We start from the raw sequence: 24,852 nt of genomic DNA, 5'->3' as shown, positions 1-24,852 counted from the left end.
GGACTCACCGAGATTAAGGATTCCAAAATTTTATAGCCCGCTACTTACATATACTAACTTAAATCCCATGCGATGCACGGGTTTCTATTATTATTTAAAAAATTTATTTATCCCGTCATATTATAATTAAAAAATATTTATATAAATATATAATATTTATCAATTTATAATAAAAATAATAGAATAACATGTTGTCGTAGTTTAGTAGAATAAGTAAATTATGTTCAGTAGTTTAATAATTTAATAATTTAGGAGATATAATATCATTTATTTTTTAATAATAGGATAGTTGTGGTGGTAGTTTAGTATTTAGTAGTATAAATAGTCTAAGTCTTATAATTTAATAATTTAATATTTTAGCGATTATATAATATTATTTATTTATTTTTTTAATTACCAAAATTAGGAAATAATCATCAAACCAAATTTTATCCCATTTCGATTATTATAATATAATATTAATATGATACATCTAATTTTATAATACATGTATTTAAGATCCCAAAACACGAAGCCTATAAATTCAAAACAAAGCCTAAGTTCTCTGGTTTATTTGAGTTGATTAGAGGTTCAAAGTGACTTTAAGTTTGTTTAATCAATTTATTATTATCGATTCGTATTTCCTTTGTTTTTTTCCCGAAATATTCGTTAGATTTTACTCCCTCCATCCTACCGAGTAGTATACATATAATATAATTTAGTTGAAAAAAGTAAAAAAATTGGGTAAAGTGGTGTGATTAATTATTATTTTTTATATGAAGAGAATGTAGTTAGTTTTTATATTATAAACTTTTATTATGTCTGGAATATATACAATTAGGAGGGACGTCCCAAAAAAAATTTGTATAGAAATGAACGGAATGTAGGGAATAATATTTATTCCTAGGTTTTTTCCCAACGCATATTATCTCTTATTAAACATATAACTTTACAACCCGTGCGATGCACGGATCTTCATTAATATTTATATATTATTTAAAATTATAATAATTTTTTAGTTAATATATATATTAAATAGTATATAACTGATACGCTTTGAACCATTAACCATATTTGTATGTTTATAATTAATAATATTAATATTTGTTATTTCCAGGATTCGAACATTAAACTTGGATAACATATAAATAATAATATAAATATTTGCTGTTGGCGGGGTTCGAATCTGGAAGCTTCATTACTGTAAAATAATATTATAAATATTTGTTATTGGTGGGATTCGAACCTGGAACCTTGAGTAGTGTATATTTTTTTTACTTTTTGGATCTAACGGTGCTTATTACTTGATCTGACGATTATAAATAGAGATAATCAAAATAATAAAAAATATATCAAATTGTACCTCATTCATTCCGATTATTATAGTATAGAAGTATCGATTCTAAACACATAATTATAATGTATTGATTTAGAATTCGTAAATTTATATAATCTTTAGAGATATATTTGTTTGTTTAAACAAAAATAAATATGTTGAATATATAATTAGGGTGTGTAAAATTAAGGTGTATAAATTTAGAGCTCCAGTGTACCACTTTTCTAGATTTGAAACCTCTTGCACTAAAAGAGGTTTCAAACCCCTTACAAAATTGATTTTTTTTAAAAAAAAATTGGTTTCACAATTTTACACAGGTCCCAAAGAAAATGTATACGGGACCTAGATAAACTCGGGATTAGGGTTCTGTCCCTTTTAGGGGATATTTGAATGAAAATTATATTTTTATGACACACTCATTTAATTTTGGATAAAAATGACACAAAACGCCATATTTTATGAGATTTTGTCATAGACACCTATAAGAAGTGGCGTTCTGGTGTAATTTTTTCCCCCTCTCCTCCTCAAATATGCCTTGGTTTGTACATTTTGTAGGGTAAAATTTAGTCCAGGGTCCCGATTTTGAACTGTCATATTGAATTTAATAAAAAAAATGGTTCAATTTTTTTATTAACAAGTGATGTAAACCTATTTTTAATAGATCTTTTTTATTTTAATTTAAAAATTATTTTTCTATGGTTTTAGTTGCTTGAAAAAAGGTATCATGAGGAATATGATTTTTTTTGGCGAGCACTCATTATTATGAATTTTAAAAGGGCAGTTGTACACAATATATAAAAATGTTATTCGTTTGATGTAGACGTACATTTAATATATTGTGAGCATTAAAATTAAAAATATTTTCAAAATAATTAGACTACATGACAATTTCTACCGTCTTAAAATGCTACTGCAAGTGTGTGAAAATAGTACATCAAAATTTTGATAAGTCTAAGAGTTGTGGATGAGAAAAGTAATGAAGATGTACATGTCGTTAATATGTTGTTAACCTTACTGATTTTAAGTAATTCTGTATACTATTAAAACTAGTTTTGTACATGTGTGATGCACGTGATAATTATAATCATCATCATCGTCGTACCCAATAATACCGCCTATGGCAGCGTCTGGGGAGGGTATAACGTACGCATCCTTACCCTCATTCCAAAGAATGAAGAGGCGATTTTCTCAAAAGACTCCCGGCTTGTATGTGCACAAATATGTGTGTCTTAAAGAAAAAATGATAAACAATGATATATAAAAGTAAGTAAAAGTAAGCGAGATAATACATCCGCCCATGTTTTCTTCACATAGGACTTACCTATTCCGTAAAAAATTATCGGCCAAAACTAGTTGTCGTAAGTCTTTTCTATCCCCAGAGATCCCGCTCCAAATTAAATGATTTGAATTTACCACCCACTTGTCCAGAAAAACTAAAACAGAATACAAACCATCGACCATATCGTACAATTGGTCAAATGTCTATAAAAACTTTAATGTTATAAAGGAAATTCTAAGTAAAGAAATTAAAACCTTTATACAATGTCCTTAACATCTAAGCAAAACATCAATCAATATATCTAATATTACAATTACTAAAAAGTTTAATTTCAAAATTTAGAATATTAAAAAAATGAGTCAATCATTGTTTAAGAAAATATTGCATGATACAATTTGCCACTATTTCAACCAAAATAATTAAAGAAATTAAATGCAGGTGTTAGGTAATGAATTACACACAGGGGGTGAATGTATTTTTGTGTTTTTCTGATGTTCTTGAAATAATTATGGTTGTGAATAAAGTAAATCAAATCTTGTAGTAAACTGTGTTAAGACTGAAATTAAACATGCAACAATGAATAACACAGATCTTTCAAAACTCACTTAATTTTATATTAAAATTAAGAATGTTTTACTACAAAATTTCTAGGCTCTTTGTTGATAAAAAAGCTTAGCTTCTTCCTTGAGAGAATACAAGATTTTCTTATCTAAATTGTTACTTCTAACAAATAACCAGTGTTAACTTTATATCACAGTTAACTAGTGGTTTACACCGTGTGTAATAAGAGATGCTATTCACTTTAGTAAACTGTCACTTATCATTTCCATTTTAGAAAAAGTATATCTTCCATTTCTGACTTAGCATATCTTTGCATACTGTGTTAACTTTGATCTTCCATTGTCAGTTAATCTTCACCCTTGATCTTCATATCTTCACTTTGACTTATCGATATCTCTGAGTTCTTAAGTGACTTATTGACTTGTCGATAACTCAGAGTTCTCTAGTCAAATTTGACTTGTCGATAAATCAGAGTTCTCTAGTGAATTTTGGCTTGTCGATATCTCTGAGTTCTCTAGTTAAATTTGACTTATAGATAACTCGGAGTTCTCTAATAAATGTTGACTTGTCGATAACTCTGAGTTCTCTAGTGAAGAAATGACTTGTCGATATCTCCAATCTTCATGTCTTCAATTTGGCTTGTCGATATCTCCGAGTTCTCTAGTAGTTTTCCTGAGTTCTCTTAAGTCATTCTGAAGTTCTCGAATGACTTCTCTATAACATTTAATCTGTAACTTTTAGAGATCTTGACTTAGAACATTTTTCCCAAAATAGATTTATTCAACTCCAAGCTTCTTCATAATTCTTCTGAGGCATGATCTTCTTGATCTTCTTTCAGATAGAATTCTTAGGCTTGATACTGTTTAAAGAAAAAGACTTCAGTATGCTCTTTTGACATTTTTACAGACTTTAAAAGTTACAATACAAAATGCAAACTAAGATTACAATACAACTTACTTAGAGTTGTCAATTTCACTTAGTTTTGTTAAAGTATAGGCATGTCTTGCACAACAATCTCCCCCAATTTGTAAGAAGATTTCTTAACATAAATTCATGCATGTTAACAAGACTAACCCCAAGTTATAATGGAAAATAAGACTAATATAAAAATTGATACAATTACAACAATTGTACATTAGATGATTTTGAGTTTGAGTATTTACAAGCATCAGACAAAGATTGGAACTTCTGATTCTTTTCTCACGAGGTCTTTTAAATATACAAAAATTTCAAGTTCCTCTATGATTGGAGTCCCTGTTAGAGCTTCTATCAAATTGAGTCTGTCTTGCTTTGGATAATTATCTAACATTTCAATTCTGAAACTTGAAAATGAGCCAACTTTTACATTTAGAAATCTTCCATCTTTGGAGATTCTGCTCATCCCTCTTGCTTTGAGTTCTTCTGATCTTTTGATATACATGTCAATCTCCTCATCATACCTCCTCTTTTTCTCCTCATATTCTTCTTTACTCCTTGTTCTTCTTTCCTCCCTTGTAATCAACCATTCAGCTAGAACATATCTCCATGCTCTTGTAGCAGTATCCTTGTCCTTCAACAAACTTATCACTCGTTTGATTTCTGTTGGAGAGAGAATGTCCATCAAATTGCTGCCAAGAAAAGTGAAGGTCCCATCTTGAAAGTAGATTCTCACTTCCTTTAGAGTGACAACCCAGACTCTAACTATTTCCTCAGCCAGTTGTTGAAAATAGTCTTCATCTGAACAACACCAGTTTAAGGGTAGAAAATCATTCTGCTTGAAACAATTCCAGATGGCCCTTTCAATAACTTCAACTTTTTCAGTAGGCTTAGCTTTCTTGTGTTTTCTCTCAACAGGCTTGTAATGAGTTTTGTGTGATGGTTTGACAGAAGGTAAGGTTAATATTTTCTTAAGAGATATTTGGATTGTGGTGATTGGAATTTTTAGAAAAGAGTTAGCAGTTTGTCTGTATAAAAATTTGGGCTTAGAGGTTTGAGGTGGTTTGATGTTTGAGATTGTTGACTTTGAAGGTTGAGCTAAAGGTTGAGCTAGTTTTGTTTGGATTTTTAGGGTTTGTTGTGGTTCTGAGCCATCATGTCTCTTCTTGCTTCTTCTCTCACTTCATCTCTTCTTCTCATCATCCTTCTTCTCTCCTTAACTCTTGTCCTTGCTACCAGTTGCCTTAGAGGCTTGACTTGGATTTGATCCAGAAAGCTTTTAGTTGTTATTCTTCTGCTCATCATCATCCTCATCTTTCCTTAAATTGTGTTGAGTATTTAGCAACATGGTGTTAGGATTTACAAGATATCTGTCCAAGATTTTTATCATCTCCACATGCTCCTTCTTCTTGTTCCTTTTGTGCTTTAGATCAGACTGCAAGGTCATGATCAGCCTCATATTTGATTTGACACAATGTTTGGGAACAATGAGATGTCTTGCTTGACTGGTTGTTGGACAGACATAAACTACTCCTTTGTGTGGATATATGTAAATTAACAACTGAGCAGTTTACTTAGAATTTGAAAAATTCCAAGCTGAAATTTTTGTTTTAGAAAAATAAATATGCAGAGATTTATGAAATATTTATAGTTCATATTTCAGTTAATTTCTAATTAAATAAAATTAATTTTGATTTAGTAGAAATTAATCTGCTGCAACACATTAGCTGAGTTCTTGCCTTAGGATGAAGAATTGAGCATTCCAATTTTACCTACAAGTCTAGTGAAAGTTGCTTCATCCAAAGGTTTAGTAAAAATGTCACCTAATTGTTTTTCTGTTGGAACAAAAATGAGCTCAATGGTATCATTTGTAGCATGTTCTCTGATAAAATGGTACCTCACATCAATGTGCTTTGTTCTAGAATGATTGATTGGATTATCTACTATAGATAAAACACTAATATTGTCATACATGATAGGAATTTTGTGTAACACTAGGCCATAATCCATTAGCTTATTTCTAATCCAAAGCACTTGAGCTCAACAACTTCCTGCAGCTATGTATTCAGCCTCTACTGCAGAAGTTGATACAGATTGTTGTTTCTTGCTATACCAAGATACAAGTCTTTGTCCAAGAAATTGAAAGCTTCCACTATTACTCTTTCTGTCAACCCTGCATCCAGCAAAATCTGCATCTGTGTAGCCAACAGCTTCGAAACCAGTTCCCTTAGGATACCATAATACTAAGTTTGGAGTCCCCTTCAAGTATCTGAAAATCCTCTTTACAGCCATCAAATGTGATTTTTTTGGATTGGCTTGAAATCTTGCACATAGACATGTTGCAAACATGATGTCTGGTCTACTTGCAGTTAAGTAAAGCAATGATCTAATCATTCCTCTATAGCTTGAAATATCTACACTCTTGCCTTTTCTATCTTCATCCAACTTTGTTGCTGTAGACATATGTGTAGAAGCAGGTGAACAATCAACCATACCAAATTTTTTTAATAAATCCTTGACATACTTAGTTTGCCTGATGAAGATCCCATCACTTCTTTGACTAACTTGAAGTCTAAGAAAGTAACTTAATTCCCCCATCATACTTATTTCATATTCACTCTGCATAAGCTTAGAAAATCTCTGACAAAGCTTCTCATTCGAAACCAGTTCCCTTAGGATACCATAATACCAAGTTTGGAGTCCCCTTCAAGTATCTAAAAATCCTCTTTACAGCCATCAAATGTGATTCTTTTGGATTGGCTTGAAATCTTGCACATAGACATGTTGCAAACATGATGTCTGGTCTACTTGCAGTTAAGTAAAGCAATGATCTAATCATTCCTCTATAGCTTGAAATATCTACACGCTTGCCTTTTCTAACTTCATCCAACTTTTTTGCTGTAGACATATGTGTAGAAGCAGGTGAACAATCAACCATATCAAATTTTTTTAATAAATCCTTGACATACTTAGTTTGCCTGATGAAGATCCCATCACTTCTTTGACTAACTTGAAGTCTAAGAAAGTAACTTAATTCCCCCATCATACTCATTTCATATTCACTCTGCATAAGCTTATAAAATCTCTGACAAAGCTTCTCATTTGTAGAACCAAAGATAATGTCATCCACATAGATCTGAACTAGGATCATATCATCACCATGCTTCTTGTAGAAGAGAGTCTTGTCTATGGTACCTCTGGTAAAACCATGTTTTAGTAGGAATTCCGACAATGTATCATACCAAGCACTAGGTGCCTGCTTTAGTCCATATAGAGCCTTGAGTAACTTGTATACAGAATCTGGAAATTCTGGATCTTCAAAGCCAGGTGGCTGTTGCACATAAACTTCTTCTTCTAGCTCACCATTTAGGAAGACACTCTTGACATCCATTTGATACACTTTAAAATTTGAATGTGCAGAAAATGCTAGAAAAATCCTTATTACTTTAAGTCTTGCAACTGGAGCAAAAATTTCATCATAATCAGTTCATTCTTCTTGTGAGCAGCCTTTTACAACCAATCTTGCCTTTTTTCTGGTAACTATCATCCATCTTGTTTCTGAACACCCATTTTGTTCCAATTATGCTTCTATTCTTTGGTGCAGGAACTAACTCCCAAACTTTGTTCCTTTCAAACTGATTTAGCTCTTCCTGCATGGCACATATCCAATCAGGATCCATTAGAGCTTCTTCAATTCTTAGGCTCTACTTGAGACAGAAAGCATGCATGTAGGCACTCATTAGCAGTTGTACTTCTAGTTCTCACACCAACAGTAGGATCACCAATAATTTCTTCTCTAGTGTGACTTCTATCCCACTTCCTTGTGTGAGTTTGTTGACTTGTGCCTTCATCATTATCTTCATTGTTGGTATGACTGGTAGATCCTTCTTCTCTTTCTCCCCATGAGTTTGTGCTATCAAATTCAGGTGTTTGATTTGAGCTTCCATTCCCATGATTTTCCTGTTCAGTAGTCTCTTCATTCATCATTTGTTTTCCATTAACTTCATCTTCTCCATCAGAATCACTATTAATGTTGAGGTTTTCAAATGGAAGGGCTTCAGTTTCATTTTCATCAAGGCATTCCAAGCCTGGACACTTGTCATCATCAAAAGTCACATATGTGCTTTCCATAATCTTCTTTTGATCAATCACATAGACCTTGTAAGCAGTCCTCTCCAATTAAAATCTCAGAAAAATTGCTTCAAAAACCTTTGAGTCAAATTATCCCATATATTCAGAGTTGTATTTTAAAATGTAACACTTGCTTCCAAACACATGAAGATGCTTTACAATAGGCTTTCTCTTAGACATGATTGAGTAAGGTGATTTTCCATGGGCCTTGTTAATAAGATATCTGTTTTGAGTATAACATGCAGTGTTAATAGCTTCCTCCCAGAAACTTGTTGGCAACTTATCATCTTGCAACATTGTTCTAGCAGCTTCAACTAATGTTCTGTTCTTTCTTTCAACTACTCCATTTTGTTGATGTGTTCTAGCAGCTGAGAATTCTTCAAAATGCTTTTGCTTTTGCATAATTCACTCAATATTACATTTCTGAATTTTGTTCCATTATCACTTCTCAATCTTTTTACACAATTATGATCTTCAGCCTATTTTTCTATCTTCTTGATGTGCTCAATTATGATGAGTGGAGTCTCATCTTTAGAGTGCATGAATTCTACCCAAGTGTATCTTGAGAAATCATATACCATCACAAGTGCATATTTGTTTCTTGAAATTGATAAGACATTTACTGGCCCAAACAAGTCCATGTGAATAAGCTGGAATGGTGCACTTATAGAATTCACAGTTTTTGACTTGTGACTTGATCTTTTCATTTTTCCTTTCTGACAAGCTTCACAGACTTCAACTTGAGCAAACTCCCGATTAGGCATGTCTCTTACTAACTCCTTTTTGACCAATGTGTTAATTGCCTTGAAATTCAAGTGAGACAACTTTTTATACCATAGTTTGCTTTGTTATTCTGTTGCCTTGATGTAGAAGCAACAAATTTCATCCTTATTTGTTGAGTTCAAGTCTGCAACAAACAAGCTTCATTTTCTTGCTCCCTTCAGAGCAACTTCATCAGTTTTCTTGCTGATAAAAGTGCATTCTTATTTATTGAATAAAACTTCAAAACCTTTATCTGTAAATTGGCTAACACTAGGAAGATTCACTTCAAGACCAGCTACCAGTGCTACATCATCAATGACAATATTTTCAGAAACAATCCTGCCATATCACATTGTGAATCCTTTGTTGTTGTCTCCAAAGGTCACCAAGGGGCCAACCTTCTCCTCAAACTGTGATAGCGGAGTCTTATCACCTGTCATATGTCCGGAACACCCACTGTCTATGATCCATATGACCTTCTTCATTTTGCCCTGAACACAATGAGTTGTGTGTTATGTATAAATATTTGATTATCAAAACATGGGCTAAGTGATGACATATTTGAAAATATTATGTGTTATAGTATACGTATTATTGTATATGTGTTGTGTCGAGACGATAATTTTGAGATATTTGATTTGTGCCATGGTTTGTGAAAATATTGAATAAGAATATAGGACCGCAGTCACCGGATTGTAGTGACAGTTTTCAGAAAATTTAGGACCGTTATCAACGGGTTGTAGTGGTTATGGCATGGATTATGGATTTTGAATTATTGTTGTTTATATGCTATGTGTATCGAATAAGAATAAGAATGTGTATCGAAAGTGTTTGTTTTGTATATCGTATCATACATATTATCGTATTTTATTTTTATGTGTGTGTGTTACTTGGCCAACTAGTTGGATCGATTGTTTTCTTGCGGGGCTTCGCAACTCATTACTTACAATTTCAGGTTTCGTCTAAGTTCGGGTTTGATATCATTAGAGTTTCGAGGACTTAGGATTTGAAGTGGTTTGACTTTGGGACTTCCGCTTTTAGCTGTGCGTTTGTAATATTGACCTTTGTAATAATAGTCAATTTTGTAATTGAATTGTGGAACTGTAACAGCCCGCACTTCCGGACTATTAAATCTAAATCAAAACTAAAACAAAATACAATTTCTTGATCAAAAGTAAAAACTAAAATTTAATATAAAAATAATTAGTACATGCAAATTAAAAATTATTTATACATGTGTATATACGTTTTGATTTGATTTCATCTAAAATTTTTAGTCGGTTTTGAATAAATTTGTTAGCAATTATTTAGTGTTATCCAGGAGGAAGAATATCTCCAAATATCAAATGTATTAATTTATTTTCTTCTAATATGTTTATAGTTAAAAGTTTTAATTTTACTACAAATCATAGAATAATGAAATGTAAAATATATAGAGTTCAGTTTATAATTCAATAAAATAGTTATATAGTATAAAAAATTAAAATTAGTGAATAGTAAAATTAGAAGTTTTGATTTATAAAAATCGTAAAATCTTAAAATATTAGACTACATCAAGTTTATTTAGCTATTTCATAATAGTATTTAATCTTGAAAAACAATTTTTTTTTTGAATATTCATTCAAAATAAAAACAAAATTGGTGATAATTAGTTTAGATTTTAAATCTCCCACTAAATTCGATGATAGTAAAATTATAGATTATTCTGAATATTACAAAATGCTGAATTTTAATACATAACATTATAATTTTATATTTAGTTCTTTTATATCAAATAAATTATATTTATATATATATATTGTGTACAACTGCACTTCTAAAATTCATAAATCCGAGTTCTCGTTAAAATATGCACATTTCCTCGTGATACCTTTTTTCAAGCTACGAAAATTATATATAAATAATTTTTTAATTAAAATAAAAATTTCTACTCAAATAAGTTAACATCACTCGCTAAAAAAAATTGGCAGCAAAATTTAAATTTATTAATTTAATAAAAGATGTAAGAAAAACATGACCTTACCACCTACAATTAAAATTACCGTTTGTCCAAGATAACTAAGAAAAAAAAGAGGAGGAAAACAAAAAAAAAGATTTATTACCAGAACGCCACTTCATCTTTGTAACAACTACGAAACCCCATTTTAAGTGACGTTCTGTACTATTTTTGAAAAAGATTGAACATATATGCAACTTTTGAAAATTGAAGGCACAACTGTGCTAAAAAGAGGTCGGAGCCCAGGATCAGGATCAGACCTGAAAATAAAAGAAGCCAGGTGTGGACAAATCTATATCTATACTTACTATAATGTAATTACCTGAATGAGATATATTTTGGTTGAACGATTATTCTCATATTTTAGTTATTAAAAATAAAATTAACTACTGTTATACATATGATAAACTACTAAATTGTTAAACTAGTAGTCTCCTTATTATGCTTAATTACGATCAAAACTTATTCTATTAAATTACAACCACATCTTCTTCCAAATTATTTTTATTTATAAATTTATAATTACTAACTTAAAACTCGTGCGATGCACGGATACACTTTTTTTTAATATTATATAATCTTTTAAATAAATATTTTGAATTGAATTTTTTAAATTTGTTCACTATTTTTTTATTTGTACATTTTTAAATGACATGACTTCATGATAATTATATTAATACACGTATATGTTCATTGGTTTTTAAAATATTATTATAGCTATTTTATAGTTTTTGAGAATAAATATACAATGTTTCTATTATGTTGAAATTTTAACAAAAATATTATTTTTGAGAGGTTATTACTTAATCTATAAAGTAAGAGTTATTTGAAAAAGACAATAATACTCATTGAATGATATAGTTTTATTGATCATTTATGTGTGTTTTAAAAATAATAATAATTACGTTTAGTTAAAATTTAATTTTTGGTTCATATCAATAGGATACGAATTATGCTTAATCTGATATTAATTTAATTTATCCCGGTTTACTTTATTTTATTTTAGCCCGAGACTCATTCCTACGACCAAATTCAACTAATTAAATTTAGTTTATTTTTAATTTTTTATGTTCAGATCAATAAGATAATTTTATTTTATCCCAAATAATTAATATGTATGATTTTATTTTAGTTGGTTGAATTATATTTTAATTATCTTGGATGACCAATATGTATTATTTTGTTTATCCTAGTTCAATATAATATAATTTTTTAGACGGATCGATAGTATTTAATATTTTTTCTTAACCCGATGCACATTGCATTAACTAAATTCAACAAATATATTTAGTTTTCTTAAATTTATTTTAGTCCGAAATATTAATTAGAATAATATTTTTTAGACGGATCGATAGTATTTAATATTTTTTCTTAACCCGATGCACATTGCATTAACTAAATTCAACAAATATATTTAGTTTTCTTAAATTTATTTTAGTCCGAAATATTAATTAGAATAATATAGAACTAAATATGAATTATAATTTAAAATTGGTAGAAAAAGTTGACTTTAATATCAATTAATAATAATATAGAGTTGGATATGAAATAGAATTTAAATAGAAAGAGGAAGTTGACTCCAATATCAATAAGAATTGGAATTGTTCAATCGACTAACTGACCAATTCGATATAGAATAATTGATTAAGGGTAATTAAGTAATTTCAACAAGTACCGACCGACCACCAAACTTTTAATGTTTCGTCTATTATAATATACTAGCTTAAACCCGTGCGATGCACGGAGTGCACATATTGTTTTTAATATTACGTAATTTAAAAAAAATACTTGAATTCAATTCTTAATTTTGTTCATTTAAAAAATTAAATAATATGATTTCATGATAATTATATAAGTAAACGTATATGTCCATAACTTTTTAAAACATTTAAACTTATTTAAAGTGATAATATTGGTAGGGGAAATATTATTATAATGAAATTATTATTTTATCGAAGGTAAAAATATAATATCTCCATTATGTTGGTATCTTAAAAAACTATTATTTTAGCATGGTGATTATTTAATCGATTAACTATAACTCTATAAAAGATATTTGAAAAAGGCAATATTACTGATTGAACAATATAGTTTATAGATAATTCTAAGTGTATTTTAAATAAAATTATGTTTTAAATAAAATTTGATTTTTTTTCCACATGAATAGGATACGAATTATACTTAGTGTAATATTAATTTAATTTATCCCGGATCAATGATTTACATTATTTTATTTTAGCCCGATGCCCAATACACCGATCAAATCAAACTAATTATTTTTAGTTTAATTTTATTTTTTTAAATTTCAGACCAATAAGATAATCTTGTTTTAGACTGAATAATTAGTATATATGTTTTTTAGTCGAATTATATTTTTATTTTAGTTTTGTGTTAGTATGAATCAATTGTATAATGTATTTTTTTATCGTGGATATCCAAGTTCATTGGTATAATTGTTTTAGGAGGATTGATAATATTATTATTTTATCTTAACCTGAGTCACATTATATATCAACCAAATTTTAAGCATTATATTTAGTTTGTTTAAATTTAATTTAGCCCGAAGTAACAAATTAGAATGATATAGAACTCAATATGAATTAAAATTTAAATTGGTAGAAGAAGTTGAATTTAAATATAAATTATAGTGATATAGAGTTCGATATAAAATAAAATTGAAATTGGTAAAGTAATAGAGGAAGTTGACTTTAATATCAATTAGAAATGAACGACCCAATAATTAGAATTAGAATAATTAAGCAAGGGTAATTAAGTAATTTTAGCAAGTACCGACCGACCGACTACCAAACTTTTAATGTTTCGTCTATTATAATATAGTATAGATAGATACTCCCTCCATCCTTTTCATTTCTTTACACTTTCCTTTTTGGGATGTCCCATTCATTTATTTACATTTCAAAACTTATCAAAAATAATCAATGGGTCCCACCATTTTCTCACTTTTCCACCCTTTTCACACTACTTTTACCCCACTATCTCCCTTTTATACATTACAATTCAATGAGTCCCACCACTTCACCCACTCACTTTTCTTTCTCTTTTTCAATACTTTATACATATTTCTTAAACTCCGTGCCCAATCCTTTTGATAAGAAATCAAAAGGAAGGAGGGAGTAGTATAGATAAGCATAGATAGATTGATTATATTTTTCTATAGATATTTTAAAATTATTATATAACTGAATAAATAAAAATTAAAAAATATTAACAGAATTCGTACAGTTACTATGATAAAATTTTGAATATAAAAAAACCCAACAGGTCGACCACTACATAGAAGCATTTTATGAAGTATGCATAACTTCACCGTAAAACGTCAGATGCTAATTTTAAGTTAGCATTATTAAATTTATTTTTAGAAATTAAGCACAACAACATTATGCAGTAGCAATGTCAACCAAAATTGATTTACGACTGTCTAACACACGTCAGTCAAAACCTAGGGCATTTGGTGATAACTCCGGTGAGCGCGGCGGCTCCGTCCGACGCCGTTCCTGGACCTTCTAGGTGTTAATCAGGTGTAGCTGTTGATTGGGTATCTGCAAAACAACACCGGAAGGGGGGTTTGGCTCCCCGGAGCCTCCGGTGTAAGAATAAGAATAGGGTTTTGGAGAAGATGAAGATATATTATGTAATATAAAGGTTATTGCGTGTGTATATGGGTGTGAGAGCGTGAGTGTGCTAAAGTGTGAACGTTTTTCTAACCCCTAAACCTTTCATTTTTGGGGGTATATATAGCTCAAGGGTAGGGTTTAGGGGTTGTTACCTCTAGATCAGGGTCGTTGGTTCTTGGGGGGCGGAGGACGCCTGGCTTGGGTGGATTGCCTACACGTGTCCAGGGGAGGACCACCTTAAGGGTGTCCTAGCGGCCTTCTGACATGCGCCGCGTTTGTCTGATATGTTGGTTGTTGATAGCCGTCATCGTCACATGCCCACGTACCCTTCCTTGGCGGGTTGTGGAATGTGCATATGCTTGCTGGGACCCCCCTCATCGCGATCTTGGCCCTGGTCCGGATCCATGTAGGCAGATGATCCAGGTCATGGTCTGGATCCTGGTAGGTAGGTGATCTAGGTCCTAGGTTGGCCCTGAGCTTGGGTCTCTCCACTCGATTGCGCCGGGTGAGGGGGGTATTGGTTGATCAATTGAGCCTGATACCTGTTAGGGCGAAATCACGCACTAATATTCACGCAAGTATACGCGTTCGCAAGTAATATAGAATATTTTCTAGTTCGTTCCCTCAGAGACTCAGACTAAGTTTTTGTCTAATTAAACTCACTCACCAATGTATGATTACTTCTCAATGTTAAGATAATAACACTTAAAATTATTGATTAAATATTAACTATAATTAACTACTTAACTAACACTTCAAATTATCAATAATAAAACACTCATGAGATCACAACTTCATTATTACTTCCTTCTATAGCCATTGTTATTACCTTTAGCATGTGACAGTGATGACATTAATCGAATAACACGAAACTGATAAAAGCCAACTTTCATTGTACTAATACCATTCTACCAAGCATCCACAATTAAGATAGAAGTTGAATAGTCATCAATTATGTTGAGTTCCTATATGTCTACAGAAATTGACAACACAACGATTTAAGCACAAGTTATTCCTTTTGATTACATAGGGCAAATAAAACTGTTAGAGTTACCCACTAATCATGCACAACGTACATGAACCTATGCTAGCATGGCAAGTTCTAAATCTCAAGATCCACCGTCGCTTCACAAGAGATTAACACCCTATCTTATATGTTCGCGACGCACATAAGACGAATACGCACAACCAATACTAGATATCATGCAATCATCACACACTAAAGTATTAAACAATTAACTAAAGAATTTCATAATAAATCCGTTGCAACCCCATGATCACGATTAGCCCATAATAGAACTTATCGCCATCATGGGTTCATATGAAATCATGATAATCAACACAAGAAAATAATAACTAAACTAATTATATTAAAACAGAGTACGTCACAAGAGTAAATAAGCCAAAGCAAGAAAACTAGCATCCAACGTTACAACGAAACAAGAATCACAAGAATATATGCTTCCTCTTCGCTGCAGTGTGCTAAATCGGTCTTCTTCCTTATCTCCTTCGCTTCTTGCACCAACACAATTTAAAACATAATCTCCTTCTTTTTTCTCTATGAAAACGTCTCAAATCTACTTATATAATAGTCCCATAAAACTCAGATTACATAGAAGTTGGAAGCCAAACAGAAGTAGAAGTCTAAAATAATTCAGCTTTTTCCCCGACCCTGCGCGGCCGCTCAGCATTTCTGCGCGGGCGCGCAAGGCTGCTGCGCGGCCGCTCAGCATTGCTGCGCGGGCGCGCAGGACCCTACTGGAAAAATTCCCGGTTTGCTCCGTTTCTTCGCCGTAATCTGCCCGTTCTCTTCCTCTCGCAATGGTGAACACATGCCAAGGCTTATTCTTGATGATTCCTCCTCCGAAATGCAACTAATACCCTGAAATACATAAACACTAGAAAAACGCATCAAATACACAAAATACTTGATTTCAAGACACCAATTTAAGCCATTTTAAGACGTTCTAAGTGGTATAAAATGCCACTTATCACACCCCCAAACTTAAATCGATGCTTGTCCTCAAGCGTCACAGACTCAAAACAAATAAAAATATGCATGAATGCAATCTATATGAAAATGCAACGATCCTCCTTACTACAATTAACCAACCAAATTGTCACGTCTCAACGAATGCAGTTAGACACTAAAGATCAATAAACTCATGCAAACGGACATACAGCCAGAAACGTGGTGTGTGCAAATGCTTAACAGATATACTTCGGAACTAGACCAATTACTATGACTAGACTATCCTCAAGGCAATCCTACGATTATACAAAGAATAAAAATTCTAGGCACAAAGTGATATACAACATTACAAGAACTCTAGAGCTTACTACGGAATCGTGCTTTTTATTTACAACTCAAATGCTTATTTGACCGTGCAATGAGTGAGGTCCATAAAAGACTTATACAATGGTATCCATGTAACGAGCGTTAGGTTAGCGGATCCCAGACTCTAAAAGCCTTAGGTCACTAGGCACAAAGTCCCCTAAAAACTTAATAACTCGAATACCAAAGAGCCCACTCTTGATCAATTATGCAAAATTTTTTTTTTTTTATTTTTCTCTCTGAGCAAGTGCGTTTCGCTCCATCTTGCTCAACCCTAGACTACTCGCATAACATGCGAGCCGGCTACTAGCCATTTGACGCCTAGCCACAACTAGCAACAAATTCCATTTTTACTCCATTTTTTTTCTTTTTCATGCCTTTACCACTAAGAACCTATTATCAAATTCTAAGCATAATAAATATATTATCCTCGAAAATAATCAGATCATAACAACAATCTAGCCCTTAAGCATTCTCTAAGACTTAGTGAAAATACAAGTGCTTCTAGCATGCATATCAACCTACACAACTTAATATCACTTTAATGCTATCACTACACTCGCATCAATATCACAATTCAGTCGATAAATCATTGCAAAAGGGATCATGGTATATGCATGAGCTATATGATATGACAAACAAATAAAGCTATATAAAAAAAAAACTTATATGGCAAAAATTATGTAACTATATAAACTAACTATCATGAATATACAGCTATATGACACACACAAAATATTCCTTAACTACCACCCCCAAACTTAAAATCTTCACTGTCCCCAGTGAAGGTAGTAGAAAGGAACACAGGGTATACCTACTCGGAGTCATCATCATCATCACCCTCAGTGGGTGGAGTATCAGGCGGCGGGTATGCAGAGTCCTCACCAAAAACTGGCCACTGGATATCAGCTCCAAGGCCTCGAAAAGCAGTCCCTAACGTAAGGGTGAGCTCCTGAGCAAACCTGCTCTGCGTCTCATACATGGCATCCATCCGCCGTGAAACCCTCCTATACTGGGCATCACCCATCCCAGCACCCTCCTGAGCTCTCGAAGAACCAGCCTCACCATGCCCTGGCCTAGCCATAGTAGCACCTCGTGCTGGACGTCCTCCTGGAAGACGATAACCCAGCCCATGCTCCTCAGGCTCACCACCGGTCCACTCCTGCATCCCATTCAGAGTGCCAGAATCTATCGGAGCTGCTGGCAACTGCAACTGCTCATGAGCCGGCCAGTTCACTCCTACTGCTCGGCATAGCTTCGTAACCGTGGATGCATAAGGGATGTTCATATGCTTTGCTCCCCTCAAAAATTTCAGAATTCCTTGGTAGATAAACTCACCAAGGTCCACATAGTATTCCTCATTCAGAATTCCCCACAACAACTGTGCTCTCTCAACTGTGACCTCGTGTGCATGTGAAGAAGGCAAAATATTAGCACATATAAATGCATTCCATGCACGGGCATACCTGTTCATGGCGATCGCCGGAAAGTGACGATACTCATTATTGGCTGGACTGCGGTTCCAAACTGTGCCCAGTCGACAGAGAGTCGCACAAATCAAATCCAAGTCAAAATCCTCAGCAGTCTTTTCATTCCAGTTCTCCTCCCCGGGCTTCCTCTCTCGCTGTCCAATCACACGGTGAATCGCCGCAGGATGATAATCAACCGTCAGCCCACGAACTACAGAAAACCCATTCTTTTCAGCCTTCGCATTCGCGTAGAACTCGCGAACAACACTCATCGGTACTGCTTCGGGTGACTCACAAAAAGCTATCCACCCCTTCTCTGCAATCATGGGCAACAACTCACTATCCCTCCCTGATGGTAAAAACCCCCTCTCCTTCAGAATCGGCTTCCCCAACAGCCTAGTGTACTCCTCCTCCGCAGCTCTGTCAGTTAACCGAGGCCTTGCAGCAGTGCCCCTTGATGAATCAGCAGTAGAAACTGTGCTGCTGCTGTCAATAGTGCGTGCTCTCTTGGGTGCCATTGATTTTATGAATAAAAGTGTGTAAGAACTGATTTTTGATGTTTATGAGAGGGTTTAAGTGTAGGAAGTTTGTGGGAGATATGTGGGATAGGTGTATGTATATATAGGGTGTGGAGTAGGTTAAAATAGATTAGGAGTGGGGTTGAGGGATAAAATCATGGGGTAATGGGAAAAGAATTCGTGGGTTTATGGGCTGTGATGGGTTTTTGTGTTTTGTGTTTTTTTTTTTCTGAACTGTAAAAAATTTTCTGGAACTCGACCCCAGCGCGGCCGCTCAGCATTTCTGCGCGGGCGCGCAGCAAGCTGCGCGGCCGCTCAGCATAGCTGCGCGGGCGCGCAGAGGGTCTCTGGAAAAAAAATTTTTCAGCCCCTTTTTTCTGAATTTTTTTGTGTTTTTGGATAGGTTATTAACTTCTAAGGGTTCCTGTAACAACAATTCATGGGTTGCCTCCCACGCAGCGCTTCTTTTTCGTCATTAGCTTGACGTTCCGTACCTTTCTCAAGTAGTCAACAAAATGGCACTAACCACCTCTCGGTTTGCCATGTCCCCATAGTAGTGCTTCAACCGCTGACCGTTAACCTTGAATGCTTGGTCTGAATCATTCTCAAAAATTTCCACCGCTCCATGTGAAAACACAGTTTTGACAATAAAAGGTCCAGACCACCTTGATTTCAACTTCCCAGGAAAAAGTCGGAGCCGAGAGTTGAATAATAGAACTTGTTGCCCTGGCACAAATAACTTAGGATGTAGCTTCCTATCGTGCCACCTCTTCACCTTTTCCTTATACATTTTGTTATTCTCGTACGCTTGCAGTCGAAATTCATCAAGTTCATTAAGCTGAAGCATTCTTTTCTTACCAGCTGCATCTAAATCCAGGTTCAATTTCTTCAATGCCCAGTAGGCCTTATGCTCAAGCTCCGCCGGTAGATGACATCCCTTACCGTACACCAACTGAAACGGTGACATCCCAAGTGGAGTTTTGTATGCTGTTTTGTAAGCCCAAACAGCTTCATCGAGCTTTAAAGACCAATCCTTCCTTGACGGATAAACAACCTTCTCTAGAATGCACTTTATCTCTCTGTTAGACACTTCCGCTTGACCATTTGTTTGCGGATGATAGGCAGTAGCTACTCGATGATTCACATTATAACGCTGCATCATAGAAGTGAACTTACGGTTGTAAAAATGCGATCCTTCATCACTTATGATTACCCGAGGTGTTCCAAACCTTGTGAAAATTTGCTTATGAAGAAAATTTAGCACTGCATTTGCATCATTTGTCGGTAAAGCTTTAACTTCGACCCATTTTGAGACATAATCGACTGCCAGCAAGATGTACTGATTATTGCAAGACGAGATAAAAGGCCCCATGAAATCGATTCCCCATACATCAAAGACCTCGACTTCAAGCATCACATTTAATGGCATCTCATTCTTCCTTGACAAATTTTCCACTCTTTGGCAACGATCACACCTTAAAACAAACTGATGAGCATCCTTGAACAAAGTAGGCCAGAAAAAACCTGCTTGCAGAATACGAGCTGCCGTCTTCTCACCTCCATAGTGTCCACCATAAACCGTGGAATGGCAGTCTCATAATATCCCCTCCGTCTCACAGAACGGGATACATCTCCTGATGATCTGATCAGCTCCCTGTCTAAACAAATATGGTTCATCCCACATATACCACTTCACCTCATGCAGAAACTTCTTCTTCTGAGCGGATGTCAAATTAAGCGGCATTATATTGCTGACAAGATAGTTTACAATATCTGCAAACCATGGTTCTTCCTCCTGAATTGCAAACAACTGCTCATCCGGAAAAGATTCATTGATTAACGTCCTATCTTGTGAAGTAGAATCGAGATTCTCCAACCTAGAGAGATGGTCAGCTACTTGATTCTCAGTACCTTTTCTATCTTTGATCTCTAACTCAAATTCCTGAAGTAAAAGCACCCAACGAATGAGTCTCGGCTTCAAATCCTTCTTAGAAACCAGATAGCGAATAACTGCATGATCAGTGAATACTGTTACTTTCGTACCAAGCAGATAAGATCGAAATTTCTCAAAGCCAAAGACTATAGCCAAAAGCTCCTTCTCAGTAGTGGTGTAGTTCAATTGGGCCCCATTTAAAGTCTTACTCACATAGTAGACCACATGGAAGAGATTTTTCTTGCGCTGTCCCAGAACTGCACCTACCGCGTAGTCACTCGGATCACACATCATCTCAAACGGTTCTGTCCAATCTGGTGCTGTAATAACTGGTGCCGTGATCAAACTCCCTTTGAGAGTCTCGAATACTGCCAAACATTCATCATCAAATTTGAAAGGCACATCTTTCTCAAGTAAATTACACAACGGCTTAGATATCTTTGAAAAGTCCTTGATGAATCGCCGATAAAAACCCGCATGACCGAGAAAACTACGGATTCCTTTCACCGAATTAGGTGGGGGAAGATTTTCAATGACTCCCACCTTGGCCTTGTCCACCTCCAGACCTTTGCTAGAGACCTTATGCCCAAGGATAATGCCTTCACGTACCATAAAATGACATTTCTCCCAATTAAGCACCAAATTAGTTTCCACGCATCTTTTGAGTACGGCGCGCAGATTATTCAAACATTCATCATATGAGTGTCCAAAGACGGAGAAGTCATCCGTGAACACTTCGACGTTATTTCCAATCATGTCAGAGAATATAGCCATCATACATCTCTGAAAGGTGGCCGGGGCGCCACATAACCCAAACGAAACTCTTCGGAAAGCAAATGTGCCAAATGGACAAGTGAAAGTAGTCTTTTCCTGATCCTCTGGTGCAATACAAATCTGATTATACCCGGAATAACCATCCAGCAGACAAAAATACTCATGTCCCGCCAATCTGTCAAGCATTTGATCAATGAATGGGAGAGGGAAGTGATCCTTCCTTGTGGCTTTGTTCAATTTTCTATAATCCATGCATACTCTCCATCCTGTAACTGTTCGAGTAGGGATGAGCTCATTCTTTTCATTTGCGACCACAGTGATACCTCCTTTCTTAGGTACACATTGCACGGGGCTCACCCACGAGCTGTCAGAAATAGGATAAATGATGCCTGCATCTAGCCATTTCAGAATTTCTTTCTTCACCACCTCCTTCATGATCGGATTCAGTCTTCGCTGCTGTTCCACAGTTGGCTTACTACCTTCCTCTAACAGAATTTTATGCATACAATATGAAGGACTTATCCCCTTGATGTCTGCTATGGTCCATCCTATAGCCGATTTGAATTCTCTCAAAATCCTTAAGAGCTTGTCTTCCTCACTACCTGAAAGGTCAGCTGAAATAATAACAGGTAATGTAGATGAATCACCTAAAAAAGCATACCTCAAGTGTTCAGGTAATGGTTTTAGCTCCAAGGTAGGTGCTTCCTCTATTGATGGTTTGAGCTTCCCTTCAGCATTCTTAAGGTCAGAAGTACCAAGAGATTCAAATGGTATGTCGAGCTTTCGCTTCCATGGAGAAGCGTTCAGATATTGTAATTGCTCGTTGCTATCTTCATCATCGCTGTCAAAATCCCCCACTAAGGCCTTTTCCAATGCATCAGACATTAGCATGTGATCGAGTTCCGAAGTAACCGTAGAATCAATCACATCCACTTTTAAGCACTCCTCATCTTCTGTAGGGAATTTCATTGCCTTGAATACGTTGAAGGTCACATCCTGATCTTGGACCCGCATAGTAAGTTCCCCTTTTTGCACATCTATCAAAGTACGGCCAGTAGCCAAGAAAGGCCTCCCCAAGATTATGGGAATCTTCTTATCTTCCTCAAAATCCAGAATAACAAAATCTGCAGGAAAGAAGAGCTTATCCACCTTGACGAGCACATCCTCAACTATGCCCCTTGGGTAAGTAATGGAACGGTCCGCCAATTGTAGCGACATGTATGTGGGTTTTGGATCAGGCAGATCCAGCTTTTTAAAGATCGACAACGGCATCAGATTAATGCTTGCTCCCAAATCACAAAGGCACTTGTCAAAAGTTAGATTGCCAATGGTGCAAGGAATGGTGAAGCTTCCTGGATCTTTCAGTTTTGGTGATAACTTTTGTTACAGAACCGCGCTGCATTCTTCCGCGAGAGCAACGGTTTCAAGGTCATCCAGTTTCACCTTCCTTGAAAGAATAGTCTTCATAAACTTCGCATAACTAGGCATTTGTTCCAGAGCCTCAGCGAAAGGTATATTGATGTGAAGTTTCTTGAACACCTCCAGAAACTTCCCGAACTGTCTATCCAGCTTTTGTTGCTGCAATCTCTTAGGAAAAGGTGGTGGAGGATAGAGCTGTTTCTCCCCTGTATTAGCCTCAGGCAGAGTGTGTTCAACAGTAGTCTTCTTTGGTTCCGCCGCTTTCTCCTTTTGCTTAGATTCTTCATCTCTAACTTCAGCTTCGACTTCTTTTGCCTTTTCAGCATCAGCTACTTTTCCAGACCTTAAGGTAATAGCCTTGACTTGCTCTTTAGCTTCCTTCCTGCCTGGTACTTCCGTGTCACTGGGAAGAGTGCCAGGTTGACGATTGAGCACTGCATTGGCTAATTGACCGATTTGATTTTCCAAGGTCTTGATAGAAACCGCCTGACTCTTGCACAACAACTTAAGTTCCTCAAAATCAGCACTAGTAGGTGCAGCTGCACTTCCCTGTTGAGGATATGATTGCCTTGTAGCATACTGTTGTGGTTGCTGGAATCCAGGTGGGTTAAACTGTTTACTTACTCCTTGCTGATATGGTGGCTGAATAGCATTCTGATTATTCCCCCAGCTGAAATTTGGATGATTTCTGTTGTTAGGATGATAGGTCGCTGGCACAGGCTGCTGTTGTCGCTGATAATTATTCACATACTGAACAGATTCGTTGACAAGAGAACACTGATCCGTAGCATGAGAACCTGCACAAAGCTCACAAACCATAGCTATTTGATTAACTCCATACGTAGCCAAAGAATCAACCTTCATTGATAGCGCTTGGAGCTGGGCTGCAATAGCGGTGGCTGCATCAACTTCCAGAATACCTGCTACCTTGCCTGACGTCATCCTCTGAGTTGGGTTTTGATGCTCATTTGCAGCCATTGTCTCTATAAGATTATACGCCTCAGTATAGCTTTTAGCCCATAAGGCGCCTCCAGCTGCTGCATCGAGCATGGGCCGAGATTGGGCCCCCAAACCATTATAAAAACCAGTGATTACTATCCAATCCGGCATTTCATGATGTGGACATTTTCTCAACATTTCCTTGTAGCGTTCCCAAGCCTCACACATAGATTCTGTAGGTTGCTGCGCAAACTGAGTAAGAGCACTCCTCATAGCAACAGTCTTTGCCATTGGATAAAACTTCACCAGAAACTTTTGCGCAAGATCTTGCCACGTAGTGATGGACCCAGCTGGTTCAGAATGTAACCAGTCTTTAGCCTTATCCCTCAGTGAGAATGGGAAAAGCCTCAACTTGATAGCCTCATCAGTCACGCCATTATACTTAAAAAGGCTGCAGATCTCGACAAAATTCCTTATGTGCATGTTGGGGTCTTCAGTTGCCGCTCCTCCAAAAGAAACAGAATTCTGCACCATCTGAATAGTACCCGGCTTGATTTCAAAGGTGTTAGCTTGAATAGCCGGATGAAGGATGCTTGACTGAATGTCATCAATTTTAGGCCGAGAAAAATCCATAAGAGCTGGATCAGCTTGAACAATACGATCTCCCATGTTTACTGGTTCTTTCTGCTCAGTTCCTGAATCCGAATCCTCAAAATCTAACTTCTCCGGAGTATCAAGAACTTCGTCTTTCTCCTCAGCTGTGTCTAAGGTCCTCTTGCGAGCACGAGAACGAGTTTGCATAAACGCTTGCTAAAGTACCTGAAACACAACCGAAAAGAGTAATTAACTACTACGTCCTAATCACTGAGTC

At 35.2% G+C, this 24,852-nt stretch overlaps 1 non-coding gene across 1 annotated transcript; it reads left to right on the top strand.

The window, feature by feature from the left end:
* The first annotated feature begins 24,150 nt into the window (after nt 1–24,150).
* Nucleotides 24,151–24,257, top strand: LOC141687618 (small nucleolar RNA R71). The gene has a single exon (XR_012561108.1). It is a non-coding gene; the product is annotated as a small nucleolar RNA R71 (small nucleolar RNA).
* The last annotated feature ends 595 nt before the right edge of the window (nt 24,258–24,852 follow it).

This window comes from Apium graveolens, chromosome 9 (genome assembly GCF_009905375.1).
Source record: "Apium graveolens cultivar Ventura chromosome 9, ASM990537v1, whole genome shotgun sequence".
Taxonomy (NCBI): Eukaryota; Viridiplantae; Streptophyta; class Magnoliopsida; order Apiales; family Apiaceae; genus Apium; species Apium graveolens.
Note: the sequence above shows the minus strand (reverse complement) of the source record. Positions and strands in the feature narration are given on the sequence as shown.